The sequence below is a fragment of the Astyanax mexicanus genome, chromosome 20 (assembly GCF_023375975.1).
Source record: "Astyanax mexicanus isolate ESR-SI-001 chromosome 20, AstMex3_surface, whole genome shotgun sequence".
NCBI lineage: Eukaryota > Metazoa > Chordata > Actinopteri > Characiformes > Acestrorhamphidae > Astyanax > Astyanax mexicanus.
Window position 1 is genome coordinate 33,355,977 of NC_064427.1, and position 27,873 is coordinate 33,383,849.

Here is a 27,873-nt window from a genome sequence, read left to right on the forward strand (position 1 = left end):
ATGAGCCGGGTCCTCAGTCCCCCCAATAAAATCCCATTAGCTCTTAATGAAGTCGAGCTCGCTGCCTCGCGCCTTCACCTCATTTAGCACGATTGTCTGGCGGCCATTAGCGCCGAGGCAATTACAGCCGAACGGCGAGAGTAATTGGAAATGCCGACAGGGACCCCGAGAAAATGGGAATAAATAATACAAAAAAAAATTCAAACTAATAAGCTTCCATCAAGAAGGGGGGTGGGGGCTACTACGCTAAATCAACATAATTTTAATCGTGCCTGCTGAGGTAGAGACATAAAGGTGAAGGACCAGGTGGGGACAAAGATGATGATGAGGAGGAGGAGAACAACGACGACCACGGTGATGAGAATGATGAGGATGCCGAGGTTTCATATAGAAGAATGCATTGGTTATGGAGTATTGACGTGAACCTGATCAGATCAGGATCAGTGCTGATACACATACAGCTCTGGAACAAAATAAGAGACCACTTAAATATGATAAGTTTCTTTGATTTTACCACATTGAAAACACCTCCGGAATATAATCAAGAGGAAGATGGATGATCGCAACCATCAAACCAAGCTGAACTGCTTAAATTTTTGCACCAGGAATGGCATAAAATTATTCAAAAGCAGTGTGTAAGACTGGTGGAGGACATGCCTAGACGCATGAAAACTGTAATTAAAAACCAGGTTTATTCCACCAAATATTAATTTCTGAACTCTATGAACTTTATAAAAATGAACTTGTTTTCTTAGCATTATTTGAGGTCTGATCTTTTTTGTTATTTCAGTCATTTCTCATTTTCTGCAAATAAATACAACATTTGTATTTGGAATTTAGGAGAAATGTTGTCTGTAGTTTATAGAATAAAACAACAATGTTCATTTAATCAAACATAAACCTATAAATAGAAAAATCAGAAAAACTGATTCAGAAACTGAATTGGTTCTTATTTGTTTTCAGAGCTGTATATTTTAAGGGACCAGGTATTGGTTGTTTTAGTACTGTAATGTTTATTAGAGAATTCTTAAACAGATACTATTTACAATCAGGAGCAGTGCAGGATGTTCTCAAAAGGTTAACAAAGCAGTCTAAATGTCTTTATCTAGGAGGACAAATCGCAAACTTGTTCTGAGATTCCTGAAATTAGTTCTGATCTCATGTCACACCTGGCATTTCACATTCATTTTATTAACAACCCTTCGTTTGTAAGTTTGACTACGATAAAGTTTCCTTCAGCTGTTGCTTAGGATTTCACTGATTAAACACATACTCTGGACTGGCAACAGCAGCCATCTAAAGGAGTTAGCCCAGTGTGCTAACTTGCTAACTAACTAATAAGTCACAGCTAATTCATGCATACAGATTGGTCATAGCTAAGGTGACCAGACCCCTTTGTTTTCCATTTCTGTTATTTGCTTAGGTTTTTCGTCAGAAATTGCTTCAATAATTGCCTTATATTCAGTGTTAGGGTTTTTACAGGTTTTTAAAAATGTATGTACATGCATAAACAGCCAATCACACAAACTGTTTAAAAAAAGAGAGAGCAAGACATATTAACATATTTTTGCATTATAAGGTGCACTTAAAATCCTTTAATTTTCCCCAAAATTGTCAGTGCGCCTTTTAATCCACTGCGCTTTATGTAGGAATTTTACCAGTCAGGCTTTAAAGAGCAGTAAGGCCACTCCATCAAATTGCAGTGTTACTCAGGAGTTTCAGTTTAGTTCTCCAGCACGGGGGCTGGAGTAGCATTAGCATTAGCCACTAACCACTATTTCCCTGTTCAGAGATGAGTATTATTGGCCTGTAGTTTGCTGCTAACCCTGGCTGGCACTGCTGGAGAAGCATTAGCATTACCTGCTAAACGTGCTCACTATTTTCCACTTCAGAGGGGAGTATTATCTATCTGTAGCCTGCTGCTAACCTCGGCTAGCACTGCTGGAGCGGTTAGCCGCTAATGGTAATGAACGGAAGCGCTTCACTCACGCAAAGAAACAGTTTTCAGGAGAGAAATCTGTGTAGATAAACATCCAGTGCTCATTTGACTTTAAAAGAAAGTCTTTATTTTTATTACAGTTTTGTTTATTTAGCTTAGCTGTACATAACTTAGGTAGCAAACCCTCCACTACCACCCATTTTGTCCAAGGGTGAGCGCTACCTGTGGTTAGCCAGAACTTAGCCAGCCCCGGTTAGCAGCACTAGCCATGGTTAGCGCTAGTAAATGCTGAGCGATAGTGATAGACTAAGGAACCCTGCATGTGCAGGGAACCCAGCGCACTATCAACTAGCGGTTCGTTCCGTGTAGCTTGTTTTATAAGGTGGTGCACTGTTGATTTTGGGAAAATTTAAAGATTTGATAGTTGTGTAGTTTCTAAGGAATAGCTATATCATTTTTATTCTAAGATTGCTGGTTAGAAGTATAACGGAAAGATTACTTTAACTGTCAAATCAAAATCTGGTGAAAATCTGTGCAAGAGAAGCTTAATGAATGCAGAGATTTGAATAGTGGGTCATGTGTGGTGTCTGGAGTGTTTGTGGGCAGGGTAATGGTGCCAAATGCCAGGGCATCTCTGCGGACTCGTTCGGGCATCCAGGCGCGGGGCAACAGGTGGCAGAAACCTGATCAGAGGGGGCAGAATCAGAGGGCACCTTTCACAAGAGACTGGGCATACTGCCCAACACTCTACCGCAGGGCAAGAGCACTGCCAGGGTATTTGTGTGTGAGTGTGTGAGTGTTTCTGGGTTTATGGGTTTATGAGAGAGTTTGTGTGTGTGTGTGTTGAGGAGAAGGATTAGTGTGTGTGTGTGTGTGAGTGAGAGAGAGAGAGAGATAGGGCCTTGGCACCAGTTATCCATAGTCTAAACGGGAAACATAAGGTTGAGTCCCACAATAACAGCGTCCCAAGGGGCACCCACAATAGCAGGCCATTGCCTGCAGTCAACAATGCTTTCAAGGCCCCTCATTGGGAAAGCTCAATGGAGCAGACCCACCCAGCGCTTCAGAACACACACATACTCACAAAACACACAACAAACCTCCACTTCACCCATACATATTCATACATCTCTATGGCTCGCCGTATATATAAATGACAATGTGGCCTCTTCACCAAGGGATTGCAATCTCATTCCTCTTTAGAATAAGATGTTTACTAGCTGACAACTGTCCAACTGTAGCAATATTTTGGAAACCAATGCTTCCCCTTTTTCTTTCAAGGGCAGATTTTCAAATTCTAGAAACCCAGGGCTCCTTTCATAAAGGCTAGCAAAAGGCTAACGTCAATAAAGCCTGCTGAAAAAGCAGCTAATACATACCAACAACCAGAGCAAGTAAGTAAACAAGTTTTCTACACAGAACTTTAAAACAACAGAGGTAGAGCCGTATGCTAATGCTCCATATGCTAGCCAGTAAAAAAGGGTTCGAGTTTTTAGGAGAGGGGAGAAAAAACATGCCATATGTTAATAGATAGGCCAGTTCATAGGTTTAGGAGCATCAAGTGCTTGCCTAAACTTTTTTGCATAGACTGTCAGAAAAGTTAACGTTGTTAACAGTCTGTGAAAACGTGCAGTGAGCAAATAACAGAGTTATCACAAATGATAACAAGCTAAACAGGAGTATTTGTTTTTGTACTTAGTATGCTTTAACAAATATCAGAATATTTAAAAAATATATATATAGGTTTTGTCCGTGATTTGCCTGTCCATTGACATTGCTAAATACTGAGATGCAACCATACGCATTAACACATAAATAACATAGCCTCTTCACCAAAGGATTGCAGTCTCATTTCTCTTTAGAATAAGTTATTGACTAGCTGACATCATCAAAATTGTCTTTGACTGTTTATTAGAATAGAGATCAATATAATACTACTACTCATCATCATAATTATAGAGATCAATATATAAATAATAATTTACATCAACACAAAACATAGGTAATTGTCATATTACTTAAATGACTGGCTCATGCACCTTCACAGCATGAACACACAGGTCATTTTCCTTTGGGAATGGCAAGTGATTATTTAATTATTTAATTAATTATCAGAATTAGTGAATGCCTTTTTCATGTTTCGAGCTGCACAAGGAGTACTTTCCTGTCGTTGCGATAGCAAAGACAATGACATGCCCTAAATCACGCTGCATGGTTGACGGCTCACCTAAAGATTGGGCCCATTGTGTCAACACTGTTCCCAATCTTTTTTTAGTTTTTATTTTCTTTAAATATATGCATGGCATAGTACCAAATACAGAAATACCTGATGCAAAAAATAACAATTGTATGATTAGTGGTATTTATTACATTGTTCTATGCTCCCATATTATACAAAATAATCCATATAAGCAATGTGTTAATCAATGCATTGATTTTACAACATGGCTAGGGACTAACGATGCTTGGCATGATGTAACACAGAGGCTGTTCCTTTTGGTAAAACATTGATTCTACTGGATTCTAATTAATATGAGTAATATGAACAGGGAGCCAATAAGCTTGTTACTGTTGGACGGACGGACCGCGCCATCCGTCCCTACCAATGAGCGCAAACTCATTTGAAGAGTTTTTTCCATTTTGAGGCCTCCAGCTATCCTTTTCATGGCCACAGGGGTGGTTTAATAATGTTTACTGTTTCAGTGTAATGTCATATGTTCCATTAAAATCCCTGTGATGAAACGGTGGGGAACCTCGTAAATCTTAGAAGTGCTAAAAAACACTAATAACAAGGGCTTATCGGAGGGCCACGTAAGCGAACATGAGCGTATCAGGCTTCTATCTGATTTCAGCGAGAAGAATGGAAGGCGGCAAGTGTTTCTCTCGCTCTCGAGCTCTCTCTCTCTCGCCCCACGCTTTCGTGATGAAAATGTTTATTTGTCTAAAAAGATCTACAAACAATCACTTCTCCCGACAGGAGCGAAAGATTTCCAGCCAGGGGGAGATTTAATTAGCGAAATCTCGTTAGGTTTAACAAAATTAAGCGTAAAACAATCCTCGGCAGGGAGCAGGGCTCGGGGAGAGGGGAAAGAGTGAGAGAGAGAGAGCGAGAGAGAGAGGGAAAGGAGGGAGAGAGGAGGGAGAGACGGGGGTGGCGGGCACTGAGCGAGCGATTAGAGCCGAGAGGATATTGAGACAGTCGCTTGTCGAGCTTGCGGAGGGGGGGAAATGGCTCCCAACACCCAGCTGCTTTCACACTCAATTAAAGAGCCTTGCCTGTCTTTTACCCCCTTTAAAAAGCTGAGAGTTAACCTTGCTTCATTCTGCCATCACGGTCGCACACTCGCGCCTGCACACACACACATACACACATACACACTCTCTCTTTCTCTCTTACACCCCCAACCTTGCCCTCTCCCCCTCACCCACGGCACAGGCAATTGCATCCCGAGCCGCCGAACCATTAAAGGCACCAAATTGTGTTTTTGAACGAATTTGCATTCTATAAGGACACGACCGAAAAAAAAAGTGCTATTAGGCTGAGGAAATAAACGCTTAAGCAACGCAGCTGGAGTGATTGGAAAAGAACAGCAAGTGCTCCGACTGAAATTTGCCGTTCATCTATCAAGGCCCAATTGCTACTAAACCAGCAAGGAAGAGAGCTTGAGCAGAGATATTATAATGGCAGGATCGCCGCTTTCAGCTATATTTCACATCTCTACGTGAAGCCCTCAACAGTCATCCCAACTCACACAATGCTATCAGCATTTCTGAAGTGAATTTCTTAGGCTAAATAAATAAGCAAATGATTTACTGCTGCTTGCCATTTACTGACTGCAATAATGTACATACAATACCAATTGTATGTAATTTTACCATGCAATAAAACCCTTAATAAATGTTAATAAATGTGGTTCTAAGGATGTTTAGGGTCAGTTTCCTTATCCTCCTTAGATCCAGACTTCTGCATTGGTGTGAATTTTTTTTATTTCTTCTAGCTGTTTGAAATAAGTAGGACCTAACAAGTTAAACTGGTAAAAACTAAACCTTGTCTTTGTACAGGAAGATGACCTTATAAGGGAACTGTAGTTTATTTTTACATTGAACAAAAATTATTTTTGCCATTTGGGATCAGAAGCACCCAATTACTCTAAAAACTTTTTTTTTTTCTTTTCTTTTTTTTAACTGTCCAGTGTTTCTGTCTGGACTGGCTGTAGAAACCTTTGACTGGGATTTCCATCATCTTGTTTTTAAATAATTGAGTGTAATGTTGTCACGTGACCTCTAGATGGTACGGGCAGTGTCTCTGTATGAGGCTAAACAGTCAATGCTTTAAAAAATTAAGTATCATTTAGCAGAGGAGCAGAAATTTAATTTCCTCATATGAGGACACAGGTTCTCAAGAGGTTATATCACACCAAAGGCCAACTTGAAATGACATGGTCACTGATTACAGAGTCAGCTAAAGTTTTCTGGGTTAACGCAACTTTAGCAAGTTTAGTCATGAGTTCTTATAACTCCTACATTTTTTTTAACACAGTTTAATCAAAAATATTCTGATCAAAGTTGAATGGAACAACTTCACAACATTAGTAAATGAGCTCCAGCTGAAATTCCTTATTTTTTTTGCACAACGTTTAGTCTATGTTATTCACACTCATATTGTTCACTGTATATTCTGTGGATTAGGACTCCTAATAAACACCTATGACATGGGGAGGGAGCTTCTTATTCTCAGACTTCTGATAAACAAGGCTGTGATGTCGATTAGTTTCAAAGTTTTCATCCACTGTCTGGCTTTTGGCAAATAGGTTAAGCAGTTAGACAGTTGCCCCACCCTATTGCTGTGAAACTAAATGGCACATATCTGTACCATCTGTTACCAAGAAAACATTTATACAGGATTATGCTTGTATGATAAGCAATTTCACAGCTGTAGATTCACCCTTAAATGTCCCTAAATGTCTGATTATGAGGACCATACATTTAAATCTCAGGAAGGGTCAAGCATTTTAGCATTTTACTGTCAAAAGCCTTAAAGGCTTGGGACGCTATGTAAAAGGTAAAGTTCTAAATTGTTGATAGAAATCACCAGTAAATAAATCGAGGGGGAGAAACTACATTTTTTACTCCAAATATAGGCATTTAATTTAAAATGCTGTTGAGGCTCAAATCAATATGTGTTTTTTTTTTAACAAATTGAGCTGCAGTGTAGAATATTTAGTAATTATATGTACTCAATTTCACAATGTCAGCTTTCTCTTTACCTTGCGTTAGAAAGGTATGGTCCTTATTTTGACAAATATCTTGTTACATTACTTTGCATTTAGTGTTTAAAAAATGTTTTCCTTCTTCTAAAAAAATCTGGCAACGAAAGGTTTTATTTTGGCAACGACTGCACAGTATATTTAATAGCACTGTGTAAGTGTGTGCAAGAAGCCAGTATGCAAACTGGAGAAAAAAAACCCAATACAAACTCACAGTTATTTTGTCCTCCACATTAGAGCATTTCGATGTTCCAGTCAGCTCCACACAAAAGGCTGCAGCCCTCTTTCTGACAGTCTGCAACACAGTAAGAAAGAAAATATACTGTAAATGTTACAGAAACAGAACATATGCTTTACTCACATAACTGGATACCTTTTGTGCTAGTTTGACAGTATGTGTTGAAGATTTATTTCATAACAGAAACTAAACAAATCAACTTTTGGAAACATAAATTGTCCTAATCATTTCAGCTGGCATCAAAAAACAATTTGATATCAGAAAGACATTGCACTCTGTCATCAGGCAAACCATTCTGGTTGAAGTCTGATTTTTGACTGGAAATCATAGAAGTCAAAGATCTGCCAAAAAACAACTAAACTAAACTTGAAACTAAACTTCAACAATAGACAAATGGTTACAGTTAACAACAACATATCAATGTCTAACAGTATAATACTTTCATACTGTGGGAACAGTAACCAATCATTTAATTTACACCTGGTCACGTTATGCATCTTGAGTATCAGGATTATCTCTAAATAAAACCCAAACACATAACAATATAACAATATATAACAATATAAATAATATAAACACACCCAAGACAAATTTAAAACAGATCCAAATCCCAAATTTGTTGATGAATGAACCAATAGAAATCCTCCATAAAGACCTAAAAAACACTTTTTACATTAACTTCCATTTAAAGTCCAAAAGGTGTTATCCCCTTTCTGTAAAGTTGTTGTTTTGGATAATATAATATAATATAATATAATATAATATAATATAATATATTAGTGATGATATGTAATTTGATCAAATTTTATCAGGATGCAATCCAGTTTGGGCGTGAGTTTTGAAAAGAAATTCATAACCGAATATTCATTTCATATCAAGTATTTAGACTTAAAACCCACTGGACGGACATTTTTTAATTTTGGATGTTTGGATGTTTAACACCTTTACTTAGAACCTTAACTACTTTCCCTAAACTACATAATAACATTTAAAGATGGCAGATTTTTATGTTGACATTTGACTTTTGACGTGTTGACATTAATATTTTGATGTGTATCAGATTATGGGTTTTGTGCACATATTGGTATTTTACATCAATATAAAGTTGGCATGAGACATTTGGAAGAAAGAAGTAGTGTTCCTGAGTGTGGGAAGAGGGCGTAATATTACAGTAAATGGCAACAATGTGTTTCTGCTACAATTCCTGCAGAGCCAAATATATTTGCTTTAATATATATAAAAGGCTTTTGCTGGTTATCATTTATTCACTCTGAATAGAAACTGCATCACAATGCATGTCTTAAAAGTACTTTTTTAGCATACTCTTTGCAATTGTACATTCTCACGACATATAATCTACCAAATATAAAGATTATTTCCCATTACTTAATCTACACATCAAAATGATACTGGAATATACTTTAAAGTTTAAAGACTTTTTTTTTTAAGATGGGATAATTCAAAAGAAGTACAATTCCCGAACAAGTCTCTATATTCTGTTTCTTGTTTGATGTTAGACTGGGCGGTAAAGTGAGGGTGAAGTTAACAAGCTTAGAAGTTAAGTCTTAATATTAATAAGTGGACAATAAGCCTGGAGATTAAGGGGTTAATAATCTGCACTGACTATGAGACAAGCAATTTCAGCTATTTTAACTGATTCAGGATTCACAATGGGTGGGGCATGCTATCATCCTCCATTTACGCTCCGTCATTACCCATGGACTACTGGCGCTACAAAAAAGAAAAGGAATAATGTGTGTGTGTCTCTGTGTGTGTGTGAGGTCTGCAAGCAAGGCCTCAATGGGGGCTGTGTGTTTGAAGCAAAGGGGGGAACACAGAGATGGGCTGGGAATGGCGGAATTCTGTCTCCATCAGCCCACCCTGCCTCCACCCAACCCAGCACCCCCCTTTGGGTCAGTGAAGCTGGGAGGTTCATGGAGAGCCTTCCTCGGGTTTCTTCCAAACTACAAAGAAAACATTTTAGCGCCGGCTAATCCCTCCTGCAGCCTCTCTAAGCTACAGAGACCCCCAGACTCCACTGGCCCACCGGCCCCACGGCCCACCTCCATCTCTCCCCCACGAGAAAAGGCCCGCTTCCTGTTGACGTCAAACCGAATTAAAACTCAGAGCGCGCGGCGGCTCCCCCCGGGGGCTGGAGGGCTAATCGCACTGTTCCTCGCTAACCTCAGAGGAAGCATTAGCATTCCTGCTGCAGCGCACTATCACATCTGCCCACACAGCCAGCCGGAGTCCAGCCGGGCCCCTGCGCAAACACACAGGGCCTTTACACACACACACGCACACACACACACACAGACCACAAGGACACACGCATATGCCTTCAAACGCATGCATTCCTGACCTGCCTAACCAGTCCTAATGAGTAAATTAAGGCCTAATAAGTTAAGAGACTTTTGGAAATGACGCAACCAATATTTTTCTATTTGAATTATGATATAAAATTTTTTTAAATAAAAAATTAACCTAGAGTTAAAAAAACCTACATTTCACTATTATATTTTTACTCAAAAATATCAATAAAAAATATATATTATTTAACCAGTGGTCCCCAAATGCACCGTAGGTCCAAATGTTTCTGGACACCCCTTCTAATGAATGCTTTCAGCTAATTGACTTTTTTCACCCTTTGCACAGACACAGATGTGCAAATGCACAATCCACACACACACACACACACGCACACACACACGCACGTGCATAAACATTAATGTCAAATATTTTTCATATATTTCTTTTATTTAGCATTTTTATTGGTCCATAAATCAATTTAAATATTTGAAATATAAATAAAATAATAAAAAATAATTGAGATACAAAATTAAGGGTTTTTGGATAAAAGTTCTGAAATATAATTTTGATTGTGTGTTTTCCAAACAGCTGTATATTTTATGGATTTACGTGTTTATTGATAGATAATGCTGGGATATTTTAGACTAAAACGTAACCAAGTTGTGGATGTTGGTTTTTCCTTAGACACTTTACATACATACATATTTATATCTACTATTATATAAATTTTAATATATTATATAGTACTATACTGTTATTAATAGTGTGTATGTGAGACATATTAAGTGAATATGATTCTGATCTGGGTTAAGATTTCCTCATTCTCTGAAATTGCAGAAATACATATTTGTAGATTCATTTGACATATTTCAGACAGTATGTTCTGACTTGAAATGTGTGTAGCGTCACTGAAATCTATATGGGTTTTAGCCTCCAAACCTGCCCATGACCATTCTCCAGTCCCATTTCCACACCTGGGATGCCAGGTATAGAACACAACAGAACGTGTTTGTAAATAGGACTTCTGAAGCTGTTTCACACAGTTGTTCTCATTTACTACCGATTGTTCCTTTACTCATGACACAATAAATTAGAAAGGTGTAATATTATGCTTTATATATTTAACTTTTTTTTCTTTAAAATGATATAAAATTATTCCTATTATTATTATTATTATTATTATTATTATTATTATTACTATTAGTAGTAGTAGTAGTAGTAGTAGTAGTATTGTTGCTGTTGCATCATGATATCATGATATTGTTATTGAATATAACAGAAAGTTTGGTCATATTCATTTCAGTTGATAACGTTCCCAACTTTCATGGATGCTACACACACACACACACACACACACTGTACCACTCAGCATGATCTCTGGGTAGCCCCTGCACTCACACACACAAACACAGCACATGTGTTTTACTCTCCACCCCTCATTGAAATAACTCTGGGAGGTTTTGAAACCCACCGTCCCACCACCCGACACACACACCTCCAACCCACACACATACACACACACACACCAGTACCAGCACACAGATATGCAACGCACAGTGACAGAGAAGATTATTGAGTTACCTCCTCCTGCCTTTCAGATATACAGAGAAACAGAGCCATGCGCTACCCTGCTTCTTTACCCACACAGCGCTCACTCTATCTCTGTCCAGCTCCATCCTGTTCCTGGAATTCTCCTCAGCTTACAGTGAAGCTCAGGGGTGTACAATGTCTCCACTATTTGCCAGAAGTGAAGGAATTCTTCATTAAGTTGATCAGTAGAAAGACAGGAGACTCCATCTATCCATTTACATTTCCCCTTCACTTGTCTCAGTTTGCTGCTATATAAAGGAAATATGCAGGTTTTACTGCCAAACCTAATATAGTGTGTGCTCACACTATTACTACTTACTCTTAAACACGGGCAAAGTTCTAACGTGTGCTGCCTCCCTTAGTTCCTGTTGTTATGTCTATCAAGCCTCCAGCTCAGGCCACCTGGTATTATCCAAAGCAAAGCAACCCAAAGAAACCTTTAAAAATACTTGAATGAGTACATATAATTCCATTATAGTATTTTAAAAATTAAAGAAAGAAACATAGCATAGCAAAGCATAGTATTTACTGGACGATGTTATCCAAAACTACTTACAATAATGAGGTACATTAGCAATCGAGGACTTAGAAGTCTAACCCTGCCTTCACAAAAGAATTGCTCGCTCGTGTCGCCTCGTGTTTGTCGCTTGTTGGCGTGTCAAAGCTCAACGCGCGCGTGTATCATGGTCCAGCTTCCAACAAGAAAAAAGGCACAAAAAATGTTATTGCTTTAACGGCCCTAAAAAATTTTTTTTAAATGTGTGTTTGTATTACATGTGTATTTGTTAACTAAATTACCTAAATATCACTAAAATGTTTAAAAATAAATAGATGTTAATACGACATGGTAAATGGTTAATATTATATATATAATAACATTTACCATCCAGTAATTTTTATTTCCTCCTGAAAAATATACATTTTGGAGGGAAAATATGGTATGGAAACGTAGTATGTAGTAGATGGTAGGAACAAAATGCCAAAGGAACCAAAAGTTCAGAGAGCAGAAGCTTGAGGACATCGGACTATCGGGTTAGAATGTCGTTTCACCGCATCATAATTTATTTACATAAAGTTGAGAAAATGTCAACTCTGTATCACTTGTCGCTCTGCCGCTTTATCGCCTCTCGAGTGTCGTGGCAACCAATCACGCCCTGCCATAGGAAATGAATGGGCACCTGCCGCGTTGTCGGTTTCCAGTGTGTACGCAGTGTGAGGCAAAAATTTTTGGGTAGGGCCTGAAGGTGACTGAAGACGAAAAGTAGAATAGAGGAGGAAAGGAAAGAATGGGGAGCAGAAAATAAGGTTAGAAGTAGTAGTTAGAAGTGTGTTAGAGGTGTTAGGAGAGTAAGTGCTCTTTGAAGAGCTCTGTCTTCAGGAGTTTATTAAAGGTAGCTAGAGATTCTCCTGATCTGGTAGTGGAAGGTAGTTTGTTTCACCATTGGGGAACTATATGTATGAGAACACTCTGGATTGCTTTGTGTGAATGTTTGGCAAAGCTAGGTGAAGTTCAAGTCTTCAGGAGTGAGTGCAGGTAGGAAGGAGCTGTTCTGTCATCACCTTGTAGGAGATTGTAAGAGCTTTGAATTTGATACGAGCAGAAACCGGTAACTAACGGAGCTCAATGAGCAGTGAGGTCACATGTGCCCATTTTGGCTGATTGAAGACCAGGCACACTGCTACGTTCTGGATCATATGAAGTGGGTTTACAACATTAACAGTGCATTGCAGTAGTCGAGACATGAGTTGGGTGTTGTGTCAGAAATGGTCAAATTTGTCTGATATTGTAAAGCACAAAGCAGCAGGACCGAGCAACTGAGTCAACATGGTGTATAAATTATAGTTGGACATCAACCAGAACACCCAGGTTACTAGCAACTTGTGTCAGGGAGATTGAGAGTGAGTCCGTGGTTATGGTGAAATTGTGTGGAATAGATTGTTTTCCTGGTAGAACCAGAAATTCAGTCTCAGCAAGAAACATAAAAATTTGACTGAGAAAAGTTTTTTTTCTTCTTTTTCTGCAACTGGGTGATAAAACAGCAAGTTTTTATGTCTAATACAAGGAGTTTTTTCCATGCTAAATAAAAGCACTGTACAGTCTATTTAATTAGCCTGCTTTATCAAGCTATAAAACAGAAATCTACCTCAGTTAACTGACTAGTCTTTAAACTGTTCAATTCAATTCCACTTACCTTGATTGGTACACAGTATAATGAAAGTAGCTACTGTTTGGCTATTACTTTAATGCAGAGACAATAAACAGTACTTCACAATAACAATACTTCCGTCTTCACAATACTTCACAATAATGGCACTCAGACCGAAGCTCTGATACATTCATACTCAGCAATTATGACAAAAGACAAAAGATACCAAGACTAAGAATTACAAATAATTTAGACTAATTCACTGCCAACCTTTTGTAACAAACATTTCTATTGCTTGCTTGCTGTAAAGAGTAATCAGAGTTTTTGCTGTTCAGTGATGGCTGTGATTGGCCAGGAAACTTGTCAATCATTTTTGCAAACACAAAATGTGTTTTTGGTATATACTGTTAAGCTTTTGAATGATCAAAGTTCAGTTATGAAGTTCAAATAAGACGTGATATTGGCTGCTAGATGGCAGTGGTTCCCATTTCTGAAGTTGAACACTGGGCTTTGGACATTCCTCAATACACAGTGTCAATTGTGTGTTGGGAATATGTAAAAAAAAAAAGGCATTACCATTTACAGTGGACAGTGCAGTGGGAGATAATGAGCAAATCCCCTTTTTATGCAGGGGGGCCTATTTGCCTGATTGGGATTTTTATTAGTGTTCCACAAAGCAACAGCAACAGCTGCTGTAAAAGAATGCATTAGTGGAAATGGCATGGATTGATGTAGGTGTTACATATAGACTATATAGAATCACCCTGATCTGATCTGACCTTGATAAAACTGAAATTTTAGCATTATTACATTAAGCTATACAGTATGTCATATTTTGGAGAGAGACTCTCCAATAATAATAATCACACCTAACTTTACACGATTCACACACATCACAACTTTTTGGGCCAAAAACTTGTGCGGAATAACATGTGCTCGGCTGTGTAATACAAAATTACAGAACAATGTTTTCCAACCACATCTATCATCTTGCCACACCTCATGGTTGTTCCACACTGCTTGAGCTACCAAATCCACAAATCTCCGGTTGGGCCATAGCAAGGCACGGGCTGGCGGACACAGTCGCTGCCCACAATGCCTTGCCAACAATAGCCCCCCAGCTGTTCAAAGGCTGTGATAACAACAGCTGTTGCCAGGGTTCTGAGCTTCCTGTTACCATGACGACGGGCAAAAACCATTCATAATGCAGCGACTCTCTTCTAATAAAGTGACTTTCCATCGCAATAGCATAATTACAAATCCATGATATCCAAAGGCACCTGTTCACAGTGGAGGACTGACTGGGATGTGTTATTTTTTTTTATTGACTGTGCAAGAACTGCACTTTCACTGAACACCCAAAATAAAACAGTGAAAAAAGTTCAGACTAATGTTAATCATATTTGTAGTAATAACCATGGAGATATAATGAGATATTTGTGAGACAATTGCATTTACATACATCCTGCTAATCAGCTTATAGCAATTTAACAATGGCTATTCACTCTGTTTATCAACCATCAACTGATGGGATGGTTGAACTGGTGAACCGTGCTCCTCCCACATGGAAGTTGTTCCTCTTCAGTGATGAATCACGCTTTTGTTTTGGTGGAGAGGACCAACAAATCTGTATGTGGCTTTAAGGGTTGAATTTTTTATCAAGCTTTTCATTTGTACTTCCTACTGGTGAGGAGAGCTAAACATTTAGGCCCCAAGATAAATTTTGCAGTACCGTCTTTTTTTCAGACTACAAGGTGCACTTAAAATCCTTTTTTATTTTTTCCAAAAATAGTCAGTGCGCCTTATAATCCGATGCGCCTTATGTATGGATTTTACCAGTCAGGTAAAATCCAAGCAGCAAAGCAGCAAAGCCACTCTTCTGAAGTACAGCGTTATACAGGAGTTTCATTTTAGTTCTCCAGCAACGGTGCTGGAGTAGCATTAGCATTAGTATTATCTGCCTGTACTCTGCTGCTAAACTTGACTAGCACTGCTTGAGCAGCATTAGCATTACCCACTAACCGCTAGCAGTTGGCTATTAATGCTAATGCTCTAGCCTCAGTGCTGGAGAAATTCGGGAATCTAAGCTTACTGTAACCAAACAGAAGCGCATTACTCACCCAAATAAACAGTTTTCAGGAGAGAAATCTGTGTAAATTAACATTCAGTTTGGCTTGAGTATTTTTTTTTTTTACAGTTTTTTTAGTTAGCTTAGCTTTACTTAACTTAGTGAGCTACCCCCCCACCACCCAGCCCGAGACCTGCAAAGTTAGAGATTCCTTATAATGTTTCTTAAAATAGACCAGAATATAGACGTTTATTGATACTGCACCTTATAATTCCTTGTATATTTTCTCTCCTGTGCACGCTCTCTTTCCTGCCCCCCCCCCCCCCCCATCACACATTAATGATGCATTAACAATGAAATTTCATGTCAACATTTCTTTATAGTCAACGTTATAAAATATGCTGACTAAACCTTGCAGCCCTAGTGGATTTTATACAATGCCAGATCACCTTTGGTCTCAATTAGTGGTGGGCGATATGGCCCTAAAATAATATTATGATATTTCATGGTATTTTCGTGATAACAATACTTTTGGTGATATGACAAAACACTTAAAAAATAAATATTTTAAAAATACACTATACACTGCAGGAAAATAAAATTATGACATACAATATAATACTGCACACCCCTAACTGAGATAAACATAAATTAAAACATACAAGAATTTTATCAGATTTGTAACAGAAGTCAGTGATCCAGAATGTCATAATGCTAATAATAATGCACTATAAATATCTCCATATATCCAGGATTAAAGTAAAATTAATGATAATGAACAGAAATAATCTGTCTCTAGTAGATATATAATTGGAAATGGGGTGGGTGATATGGCACGATATTTTAGGGTATAATATCGTCAATATTGACAATATTGTGTGTACAATACGATATGGCATACCCCTAGTCTCAATTATAGCCATTTTACCAGCCCAACATTACTACAACCAGTTGCCCTATCTTTTTTTATGCACATTCCATCGTTCCACTATTTCAGCAGGATAATGCTCATCCACATACTGCTGTCATCAAAAGAGCTTGCCTTGGCAACATTTTTGAAATATTTATTGATCCTGGTAACCTTTATGTTCCTTCCAAATAGCTTTGCAAGCCGACACTTCCTTCTAAGTGCAACTCATTATCATCTTCTGTCGATGATGAAGAAAAACCCATTTTTAATAGTTTTTTTTTTTTTACACCATTTACAGCTGTTTACATTCCTGCCTCTCTAGTGGATGCATCGCTTATTGCATGCCAACATAATGGACACATAGAAGTATAAAACAAAACATATAACATAATATAATTAGAACTCACTGAAATAAATCAATTTAAAGAACAAATCTAGGATACTGGCCCACTGTAATAACACCACTGTGGAATAAAGGAGACCCAACATTACTGCAAAATTTAATATAAAGACAGCAGTATCAGTAAGACTGTCACTGCCAGTTGTAGTAGACCACAAAGCATTGTTGTAAGTTGCTCTGGATAAGGGCGTCTGCTAAATGCCTTAAATGTACATGTAAAAATGGTGACCAAAAAGGACCAGTAAAAATAAATATATATTTTTTTAATTGAGAAAAAATATGCATGAAAATAAGTGTGAATAGAATGGAAAAAATCAGTGGTTATTTTAATCGTGGGTTCTAGCACACTGGAGTAATCGGGGCAGTCCTAATCATCTGTAGTAGCTTCATTATTCAAGCATTATTCAAGTCTCAAACAATAAGCATGATAATTAACCGGGATCAGTGAGGAATATCAATGGGTCTTATAAAAGTTCCAAAGCGATGGTGGGTGAAGGCTTAATCATATTCTAGAGGTGAGAATAACTAACAAGCCCGGCGTCTTTAAGGTCCGTTTTAGCAACCTTTGTGCTGAAGGAAGTTAAGCAAGGCACAATCTGGTCAGTTTAAGGGAAGGATGGCAGAATTCCTGGGAATTAAGGGGGGATTTGGAGCACAATGGCAGGTATTCCCACCAGTGTAACTGGACCCTAGTTGGCGTCATGAAGGGTTTAAACTTCACATTAAACCAGGCAGCAGCTGACACATGCAGCTGCGCCAGACACAACACGGGGTAAATGAACCAAAACACACTCTCCCTCACACACATCCACTCAAACACTGAGAGCGCCTGTCGCGTTAGCAGCAGCGGAGTGCATATATAAGTGCTCTATCTACCAATAAAGCGTGCCATGACTGAGTGCTCCTCTGTATAACTGCTTAAATCCTGGAAGGCTCTGCTCTCCTCTAGCCTAGAAAACTCTGGAAATCCAAACAGGAAAAGCGCTTTACTGCTAAAAATATCTCGCAGCAAAATGATGAGTCAGGTGGAACCGAGCTCTTGTCCGAAACAAATCCTTTTATATCTCTTAAACAGCACAATACCTCAGCGTGTAATTTGTGCTTCCCCTAGACTTTTGGAAGAGCATTCACAGTGGAAAGATAAGATAAAGTGTTCACGTTTTTCTCCTTGCATTCACTGTCTCTCGCGCTTTCATACTCTCTTTTAACATCAAAACATGAAACAACCATGAAACATAAAAATTACACCCACTGGAATGTAATGTTGTGAAATTAATGATGATATATGTAAGTGTTTACAATACAGCTCTGGAAAAAAATAAGAGACCACTTAAAAATTATGAGTTTCTTTGATTTTACCAAACTGAAAACCTCTGGAATATAATCAAGAGGAAGATGGATGATCACTAGTCATAAGGTCACCAGGAGTGGCATAAAGTTATCAAAAAGCAGTGTGTAAGACCGGTGGAGGAGAACATGCCAAGATGCATAAAAACTGTGATTAAAAACCAGGGTTGTTCCAGCAAGTATTGATTTCTGAACTCTTAAAACTTTATGAATATGAACTTACTCAAACGTATACCTAGAGGTACTGATTCAGAAACTGAAGTGGTCTCTTAATTTTTTCCAGAGCTGTATTAGTTGGGGTAAACTGTACAATGAAAAGAAAACTCCAGTACACTTTTGGGCCTTCTCTACCTTGAGATACAGTACGGCTAGGCATGGATCCAAACAGGTTCTGTATGGTATCCTGCAGCACAATTGCTCATGTATAATACAATTGAGACTGTAGATCCTACGCACTCTTAGACTGCTAAAGTTGACATCCCTAAATGTCCCATAAAAGTCTGACTGGCTAAGAAAGTGTTGTAATTTGTCAAAGATATTGCTTGCTGTGTGTGACTGTGGATGTCTTGAACAAATCACTTAGTTAGTGTCCCTCATATTACTACTAGGGGTAACCGACCAGATCATCACACCAGTAGTTAGGGCAGTATGTCTCTTCACACTAAAGGCAAGGTTGAAGCGCTCAACACAGGGCCTCCATACTCAAACCTGACCATGGATTCCAAACAGAACCTGGATTAGTAAACAAAGATGATAGTAGTCTAGGTTTCTCATTTATGACAATACTGCTCCCAACACCACCTAAAAGCTTTGTCAGAAAGGCCTGGATGGTGAGCAGTTCATGAAAATGTCCATTCCAGTCCATTTTTGTAGCACTGTACAATTCTCTCAGCCAAAGGTGCTCCCCATCTCAAAGTCCGTCAACTGGGCAAAATGTTTTAAATGCATGTTTTAGTGGCATGTTTAGTAACGAAGAGGTACACTACTCAAATTTAGATTTTAAGAGCTGTAGCAAGACCCAGTGTCACACCACACCTGCAAACATTTCCAGATCTGCCTGAGACATACCTGCAATACAAATTTTGAATCAATTTGAGTTGCATCAATGAATGTATTTGATTTGAATGAGTGTATTATATTTATTACCATTAACAACATCCCTGTCATCAACTGTACCCGACTATTATTACAGTCTGTAGCTGCCCTGGTCAGTGTTTAACAGGCTACAATCCGAGCTGAAGTCCTCCAAGATATCAGATCTTCAGCAGGTTTCTTTGTGCCCAGTCTGCTGAGATTGAAGCCGGATGCCATGAAGACCATCTTTCTCCTGTGTCTAATCCCCAGCACACAGCTCATATGCTCTTTCACTTCTGTGGGCCAGTGGAGCGTCCTGGCGCTCAGCCAGTCTCAGTCTCGTGTCTCCCCAAGACCAGACGGCCTCAGAGGCCTGCTGCTCTCCAGCTTCCTGTCCTGGGACAGGGGAGAGTCAGCCATGGAGCTTTCATCAAACTCTTCTCAGGTCCAGCAGACTCTAATAGTCGTGTCTGAAACACGTATACACTCACACGTGCAAGAATGCACTGATCCAAATTTTTCTATCCTGCTCTTAAGTCTGGGATCTGAATTTATCTTAGATTTGAGTATGGGTGACTTGCTTAATGAGTGTTTTTCTGCAATAAAAATAGCAGTTCCTCATTCAGCCTCTAGATGACAATACTGCGTTTGCAGCAAAAAGCAGTTTAAAATACTTAAGCAGTTTACACAACCTAAGCAGTTTACAACACATACTGTAACTCAAACTCATATAATGGGGGAAGCAACATTTAATATCACTAACTAGATACCCCTCTCGAAAGTACATCATTTAGTTTTGTACAGTGAGTATCCGTACACAAAAGAACAAGTAAACACCACAAACCACGCTCTGAGCTCCACAGAGCAGCTCACTGGTAGTTTGACAGCATTTTAAATTTGGTTGATTCCAAAAGGGAAAGTACATTTCTTTAAGGCCCTGTCCCACTGCGATTGCGTCTAAATATCCACTAAAGTACGTCCAAATTTATCAGAAAACACTGCGTCCACTGAGTGAACACGCTGCGTCCAAAATATAGACGCTCTGCGTCCATATTCCGAAGTCGACGTCCACTTTTCCGATGTTGACTTCCAACTATATATGGTTGTTTTTTCTAGTGAATCATCATTTCTTCTTGAGCTACAAGAGAGAGCACATCTATTCTCTTCTACACAACCTGGGGCTGGAGCTTGTTCCTCGGGGGCTGGAGCTGGTTCCTCGGGGGCTGGAGCTGGTTCCTCGGGGGCTGGAGCTGGTTCCTCGGGGGCTCGAGCTGGTTCCTCGGGGGCTCGAGCTGGTTCCTCGGGAGCTGGAACTGCCTCCTCGGAAAATCGCTTGGCGGCGGCCGTCTTAGCGGAACCCTTCCTCTTGGCTGGCATCTTGGAAAGTGTGGAAAAGCGATGGACGCCAGAAAAATATTTTTATGGACGTCGACGTCCACCTGCACGTGCAGTCCAAATATCCTCTAAAATACGTACGTACTGCGTCTAAATATCCACTAAATTACGTCCATATTAGTCGCCGTCTATTCCGAAAATTTTGGGAGGTACCAAAACCACTTTTGCGTCTAAAGTGGACGGCAACGTCTAAACTAAGTCCACTTGGACGGTGCCGTCCAAATATCCACTAAACTACGTCCAGATTGCGTCTAAATATCCACTAAATATCCACTAAACTGCGTCCACTGAAATTTGGACGTACTCTAGTGGATATTTAGACGCAATCGCAGTGGGACAGGGCCTTTATGAAAGCCAAAAAAACAAAACATTACAGAAGATGACAGATGATACATTTTCAAGTTCCCCTAAAACAGTAAGTGTGGTCCAGTCCTATACATACTAGTTTCAGCAATTGTTTGGCTGAGAAATGGTATTAGCCTCAAAAACACTGATTAGTACACTTTAGTATTTAGTATTATGTGACTTTGGTTGTGATGGAAAACAAGCCAGCTCTACCAAGCCTATTTATTACTCTTTCATTTTGCCTCAGAATGCCACATATTAGCCACACAGAAGAACATATAACTATATAGCATAGTTTTTACCACTATAAAAACTTGCTTCACTAGCACAAAATAACCCCCCACAAAGTTCTCACACAGACTCCCACAGTGTCAAATCTTAAGATCTGCACTTCTTCAAGTGGTGCTTTATTCAGTCATCTTGTATTAGCTTTTAGCCTGTTTAGCCTCATCTGTACTTTCTCCCAAAGTAGCTATTGTGTTTATCCTCAAAAACCTTTCACTAGTGGGCTGTGTGCGTGTACATGTTGGGGGGTGTAAACATAAGAAATTAAAACAAGATTTTATAACAGGATTTTTCTATCAAAAGAAGAGGCAAGAGTGTGTGAAGTTCACAACATATTTTCAAGTACACACTTGAACATTCATTATTCAACATTCTAGAACTGCTCCCTAAAAAAATTGACGTGTCAAAACATCAGCCAAAGATCCGTCAGTCCATTCAAGATCATTTTGTGTTGAGCAGTGAGGGTTTTTTTCTTTTATTAAGACTCATAAAAAATGGGAAATATGAAGACTGTGTTGCGTTTCACATCATCGCTGAAACACATGCAAATGAATTTTACCCTCTCCGTGGAAACGTGCGCTCAAAGAGTAATTACGGTGCGTGGCAGTGGACAAATATTTATTTTATTAAACACGAGGTGGCGAAACTCAGAGCAGAGATGTGCGTCCGGATGGAATTAATATTGCATTACGACCACAGAGTTCAGCGAAAAACAGTAGGTAATTTAGCCTGTAATTTTTTCATAGGACATCTAAGAAAACCACGTACATGGTCGTTCCAGATGGGAATAAAATCACAGAGGACCCCCCAAAAAAGAGAAAATTACCCAAGGACCCCCTGAGAAACTAATCCCGTCCAACTTTGCCCACTGTTGGTATTATTTTCTCAGTTGGCTTCATGAGGTAGAACCTGGAATGGTTCTTTAACTGTGTTAAAGGTGTTCTAGAGATGCTGAGCTTTTGTTAACTATGTTTTCTTCACTCTGTGCTCCAAACTCATTTCAAACCACCTGTTTTTTTTTTTGTCTGTTACCTAATTGCATACATGTACCTTCATCCTTTTATTAAGTCTTTAACATTCATATAAAGTGTAGTAAATAATACAAATAAAGTATTATATATATATATATATATATTAATAAGAATTTGTGCCAAACATTTGATTGGAATTGTATAGTTTATAAACCAATCGTAGATATGCCAACATACCCAGTGCAGTTTTATATGAACCACACAGACAACCAATTAACACTTAACAGAAAATACCCACAATGCACTGATTTTAGACATAGTGTCCACTTTTAGAACAGCACAGGATAAGCTAAAGTGGGCAGGCTTAAGAGGACAGTGAGGAATTCCCCCACAGTGTCTCAATTGATGTTGACCTTTCACCCTGTTTTTCCAGCCTCGTTTTGGAGGAGGAAGTTAAGGTTAACCCTTTGTCGCTCTTGGGCCAGCTGTGCTTCTGGCTATGGGAGTGAGGAATCTTCATGGAAGGCTGCAAACTGGATTGAATGTCCATGGTTGTTTTATAAATATCACTGAAGCGTGGCGCATCACCTCATTAACCCAATTCACTGAACAGCAGTTCTGAAACTAAAGGACTGCCTATGGAGTATGGAGAATTCAGTCTATTACTTCAAAACTCTGCATGAAATTGTGTATCAGGCAGATACTGTATGTAAACGATTACAGGTGTGTTCTGATTAGACACAGGGTCTTGAGAGGTCATAAGAGAGTGTGAAAGAGCCATACCGCTCTCACTGCCCAATGAAATGCCTCTCAGAGGCTACTGTTGGGTAGTGTACCTCTAGGTGAGAGATTGTTGACTTCTAGACATGCCTCTGCAACGCATTTAAAGATTTTTTTGACCAGTAACCAGGCTTTGAGAGGTGTCCACAATTGGACTGAGAGCAACCATCACCTTGGTTTGCAGCGATATCATGACCAAATAACGTGGACTTTTACAGAATGAAAGCGTATTATCTTCTATGACAAATCAAGATTCGGTTTGGTATCCAACAACAGTCAGACTTGAGTAGGGAGGTCTATGGTGGTGAGCACTTCAAATCCTGCCTTTGCTCTGAAGCGACACACTGCCTCAAATGCTGGTGTGATGATCTGGGCAACTATGGCCTCCAACAGTCAGTCACCCCTAGTAGTGAAACAAGGGACACTAACAGCTTAGGGATCTGTGCATCAAATCCTACTGTCACAGGATAATGCTCACCCACACACAGCAAGGGTCTTCCAGGAATGTTTCCACCAGACTGCAACACTCCTTTGACCTGCCAGTTCGCTGAATTTATCGCCAATTGAGAGTGTTAAGCCAGATTCAACAACCTTTCTAATGAATGCATTCAGTTACTTAAAGTTGCACCCATTCCTACTGGCTGACACAGTTGTGCATAGGCTAAAGGTGTGTAGACCCCCCCCCCCCCCCCCATTATCTAGATGTTGAGCAAAAAAACTGTGTTCTCTGAAATGGTGACACTCTGTCCAGTACTTTTGGGATGAGTTGGAAAGTTCTGAATGATGAGGCGGAGTGGTGATCATTCAACATCCTGATCTTACTAATTTCACAAAATTTACTGTTGATGAATGCAATAAAATCCTTAAAGCAGTTTTCCAAAAATCTAGTACAAGTCTTACCTGGACAGTAGAGACTATTACTTAAACATTTTCCATTTTTGTTTGGTGTGGCACAGTGGATAACACCACTACCTGCTAGTGAGCTACCGCATCGTGTGGGAGACTGGGGTTCAATTTCTGGTCAGGGTGAGTATGCTGCACTACACCAATAAGAGTCCTTGGGCAAGACTCCTAACAATACAATGGTCCTCCTCTGTAGTAGTAATAACCTTATAAGTCAGTTTGGATAAAAGTGTCATAATAAAGGCCATAAATGGAAATGGAAATCTTTGACAATATTGGCTTTGGTTTGTAAAAGGTTAAATATAAAAATGAAAATGATTTAAATTTTAGCATTCCAGAAGAAACAAAGAATAATCAGGACTTCCACAACATTAGGACTAATTATTTGATTATGTGCTTTAATGTCTCTAAATGCCTACATATTACCGTGGAATTAAAGGCAGGTGTGGACCATTTACAGTGGCAACACCACCTTCTAACCATTAACTCTCACTTCTTTTCCAACCACACTGAAACGGTTTGACCCAGGCCAACCGAAAGTCTTCCCTGGCATGCTCAGCCCAGCTCAGTCTAGCCGATTGGCAGAGAAGACCCTCACTCACCTCACCTCTCCTCTCTTCTCTCCGTGCCCATGTCATCCTACACTGGCCGTGGCGCATGGCCACGTCCACATTTACCCGAGTCCCGGGCCTGCAGCTGTTTATTTTTCACTTTTAGCCTTGGGCTGTCATCAGAGCCTTCTGAAGGGCAGCATTATAAAGTTATATTCAATAGCACAGGAATGCTTTCCAGGCTGCAATTGGCTTTGACTGCATGGTGGTCAGTTGATTCTTATACTCCGCCATGCCAGGAACTCACTATTGCTTACTATTGCTGCTCTGCAGTTAATAAACACATGGGTTTTGAAACCATCGATCATTATTATTGCTGTTAATGAGAACATGAGAGCTACAGTCATTAAAATAAAAGGTGCCAAGGAGTCAATGCCGAAGAAGAATCACTTCTGGATCCCTACAGAACCTTCCAACTAGAGGATTCTTCACAAAGAGGGCTTTTGTGAATTATATGTGTTTAATAAAGTTTAAGAAACCTTCATTCAAGTAAAGGTTCTATGTGAGTTTAATGTTTAGATCTGTATAACTATACCTTCAAGCCAAGGACCACTTAGGAACATTTACTTTTAAGAGGAAAGAATTCCAGCAGTATAACGACCACAGCATGGTTACATCATTTATGATATAATTATTGGAAAACATTCCTATACTCTGGAGTATGCTTTTAAAAAGCTACACAACCTGAGTAACCTTTTTACTTAATGTTTTATAGTCAATAAAACACCAAAAGCACAACTCCATATCAGAAAAGGTTGGGACAGTACGGAAATGCAATTAAAAAACACAAGACTTTACGAAAACTGATCAACGGAAACGCATATGTGAAAATACAACCATTCCTGCATTTCAGACATGCAATACATTCCAAAAATTTATTGTAACAGGGGAAATTTTTAGGACTAGTAATGAGATAAATTGTAATCCTATTGTACAGACAATAAGGCACACCGGAATTTAAGGCGCATTTTAAGCAACAATAGTAAAGAACAAGAGTGTCGCCATGTTTCCCTTCTAACTAGGAAGTGCCTAAGTAAACAAAACTGTAGTTCTTTAAAAAAACAATCGAGTTGTTGAGGTTAATCTACACAAATTTCTCTCCTGAAAACCGTTTACTTGGGTGAGTAAAGCACGTCTCTTTATTTACAGTAAGCTTATGTACGTGTTTTTCTCAGACATCGTAAGGTAATTTTAGTCCCGTCCAGACTCACATCTCTGAGTTTCTTCACTTCGCATTTAATAAAATAGCTATTTGTCCACTGCCATGCACCATAATTACACTTTGGGCGCGTGTTTCCGCAGAGATCCACGTAAACATAACAGCGAGTGAAAATGGAGGAGCTATTGAACGCGATGTCGTGACTGAGAAAGCCAAAAAACTCACTGGTCCTCTTATTTTTAAAATTGCAGTCAGGATGCAAGAGTTTTATCACTAAATAGAAGTGTAATCCCATCCTGACAGGGCTTAAGCAACATATGCTGTCTTGAAGACAATATCTTATCCATGGACACCTATGCATTTTCCAGCAAGACAATCCAAAACCACACATTGCACAAGAGGGTATTTTTTAAAATGCTGCTGTCCGTCTAACCTGTAATTTGTCCTTCTGAAAACAAAAAGCTCTCACAACTTAAAACGCAAATACAAATCCTATCATTACAATTAAATTATGAAATCTGGCAGGTTGTGCTGAGATTTCTGCTTCAAACTTTAATGAATAAAAGATGAGTTTCATGTTCTGAAAACTTTCCTTAACAAAAGCCCCCACACCGCATACTGCACGCATCTGCAATCGTACTGTTTACATCTCCACTTGAAAGGAAACAAGCTGAAGCCTTGAGGCCCATCAAATTCGACCAAAGCGTGCAGGAGAGAAATGTGGGGCAGCTTGCCCTGGAAATCCATTAGAAAACCAAAAGTATGTTGTCGAGGCCTCAAATAGAACCACTTCTTAAATCAGAAGCGACATGAGGTTTTCCCTAAAATCTCTGCACATATTGAGAGAGCTCGACAGAGCCAAGCTGGCAGTGACCCTTTCAATGTTTATGTGCCTGTGTGCACACACACGCTGGTGTGTGAGCAGATTTGCAAGACAAACTGTCTTCTGAAGTTAACTCTGGTTGCTAAGAAGCTAAATGACCAAAAATGTGTTGTTTCTTTTTCCTAATTTGATCCACCACCAGCATTAAAGCAGGAAACATGAGAAAGCAAAACCACACTACAACCCAAACTGATTAAAATGCAGAACTAGTGATGTATGTGCAGATTGATGAGCTTTTTAGAAGTGTAACCACACAATTTTTCCACATATCAAAAATTTTGATCTAAATGTGATAAAGCTTTAGGGTTCACTTTGTTAGATAAGTACAGTAGCTCTCCAACAGGTCTTCAGGGATCAGGGGATAATGCAAGAAAAAATCTGCAACAGGTCAGAGCCTCTAGGGACAGTTTTGAGAAATTATGTGCTAGAAGGTGATGCAGCAGGTAATGAAAAGGTTAAATTAGAAAACTATTTATTATACCAATCTGTGTATAATGTATTACTATAACTTTGTACAGCGCAGTTTAAGTGGCTCAGAAACAGCAGTGCTGCTGGAGCTTTTAAACACTATGTCCAATTACTGTCCTCTCTATTAGACACTCCTACATAGATGGTCCACCTTGTATATGTAACGTTCGTGTTGGTCATTCTCTAGTTCTTCATCAGTTCCCACAGGACGCTGCCCGTAAAACACTTGGATCATTGGACTGACATTTCTGGTTCATGGACAATTTGCAGTCCAGCAGTGAAACTGAGGTGTTTAAAAACTCCAGCAGCACTGCTGTGTCTGATCCACTCACTCGTACCAGCACAACACACACTACTAACACACCACCACCATGCCAGTGTCACTGCAGTGCTGAGAATAACCCACCAACCAAATAATACCTGCTGTGCGCTGGATCCTGTGGGGTCCTAACCACTGAAAACATGTTGGATAAAGTGTGCAGAGAAACAGATGGACTACATTCTGCAATTACAGAACTACAAAGTGGTCCTTTATAGTGGAGCTGATAAAATGGACAGTGAGTGTAGTAACATAGTAACACAATAAAAGTATAATATTCTCTCTTATGACTGGAATACATTTCTAATAAAATGATTAAAAAACGCAGAACTCAAAACTAATCAAAAGCAAAAAGTGTGTTTTTTGGTTCTCAATTTTTGCAAACTTCAAACTCTGTTCTGTGAGCTTTAAGCCATTCTCCTTGTTTGACTCACTCACTAAGTTATTCTGCTCTGATAAAAATA

The 27,873-nt window shown here is 39.2% G+C and overlaps 1 protein-coding gene across 1 annotated transcript in view; it reads right to left on the bottom strand.

Moving 5' to 3' along the window:
* Positions 1-27,873, bottom strand: part of pknox2 (pbx/knotted 1 homeobox 2) — a 149,051-nt gene that overhangs the window by 112,695 nt on the left and 8,483 nt on the right. The window contains exon 2 of the mRNA XM_022681362.2: positions 7,421-7,501. The gene's annotated coding sequence lies outside the window, so the exon portion shown is untranslated. The remainder of the gene's footprint in view (positions 1-7,420; positions 7,502-27,873) is intronic.